This window comes from Stegodyphus dumicola, chromosome X2 (assembly GCF_044657685.1).
Source record: "Stegodyphus dumicola isolate Sdum_Otavi_A_Nest chromosome X2, ASM4465768v1".
Taxonomy (NCBI): domain Eukaryota; kingdom Metazoa; phylum Arthropoda; class Arachnida; order Araneae; family Eresidae; genus Stegodyphus; species Stegodyphus dumicola.
In genome coordinates, this window is record NC_140781.1 from 141,588,507 (window position 1) to 141,589,994 (window position 1,488).

At 37.6% G+C, this 1,488-nt stretch overlaps 1 pseudogene; it reads right to left on the reverse strand.

Moving 5' to 3' along the window:
• Positions 1–235: 235 nt before the first annotated feature.
• On the reverse strand, positions 236–1,001 carry LOC146992934 (uncharacterized; annotated as a pseudogene).
• Between the last annotated feature and the right edge of the window lie 487 nt (positions 1,002–1,488).

Genomic DNA, 1,488 nt, shown 5'->3' on the forward strand with positions numbered 1-1,488 from the left:
AGTCCATCTAAACTGTTGTCTTAATTTGAAATCCAAAGAAAGTGTTTTTTGACCATAAACATGAATAGTGAAGAATTAGCAGCGAAAAGTGTTTGTTGGGAAGAATTCCGTTTTTGAGAATTATTTGCTGGAAGTAAGGACACGTCAGAGCTGGTATCGACCAAGAATGAAAAGTTTGTTCTACGGTCACGAACGAACAGGCGACGTGAAACTTGAGGCAAAGAATAAGTTGCCTCTATTCTTTGCTGGTTTCGTTTCCCTGCCACGAACAAGGTTTTGTACGTTTGTCTTCTCTACACATTTTTCCGAAACGTCTATGATACCAGCAAACAGAATAATCTCTCCTTTTGGAATTGCTTCTTTCGTTATTGCGATCTCCGCGATTTGGCGAGCGACCACGAGAAAGAGAAATGCGATCAATACGTTTGTTTAATTTTTCTATTTCTTTAAATAATTTATCCTCAAAAGACTTATCGACTGTGCGAGAAACGGCACAAGTCCCTGGGGTTGGATTTACTTCTAAAATTCTGTCGGCAATTTCTGCAGTTTTATCTACAGTTAAATTGGAAACTGCTGCCAAAGTAGACTGAACAGTCGAAGGCAAACTTTGAAGGCATAATTCTAACATTAAGTTATCAGGAACATTTAAAGATTCTGCTCGACGTTTCATATTTCTAAGCAAAACGGAAGGTTTTCGAGAACCTAATTCCTATCCAGATAATAATTGGCGAATTTCTTGCTGAGAAGATTCTCCTGATCGATTGATTAACTCAGTTTTGAGCTTTGTATATTGATCAATAGGGTCTGGTTTCATAAATAAATTCCGTACTAGTGATGCAATATCTGGAGGAAGATGAGCAACTACATAATTATATTTAGTAATGGATTCTGTTATAGGTTTGGGGGGTGGCAAGAGCAAAGATACTTTCACACATAATAAACCATAAAGATGGGTCTGATTGGTTATAAACCGGAATCTGGACGGCTTGGACATCACACATTGTGCAAGGTTTTTAAGCCAAAATAAAAGCAAAAATTTAACTAAAGAAAATGAAATTAAATGATAAGTAGGAAACAGAATTATAAAATGATCTATAATTACTACTCATCTGTGATTCGGAGGATGAAAATCTGTATAATCCATTACTTCTGGTTTGGAGATCTTGAGTGATGGCTTGTAGTCAAAACCGAAAGTGCTTGAGAACTGTTCATACTGCCTGATTTAACACAGTCCGGGTCACCATTATGGTGATTCCTATCATGTTGTTACCTATATGTTTTACCACCCACACTCGCATTCCATATGACAGATTATGTTCTCACTGAATTAATATAAATATTAACTAGACATAGTGCACAATAAAAATTAAGCTTTATTTCGGAACTTCGTGCATACTCCCCGAAAGCCGGCCTGTTTTGCTCTGCTCGCTACTCATAAGAAACTTCTTCTCTAGGGTTGCCACATTTTTCGGAAGGCGCAGGGCGCGC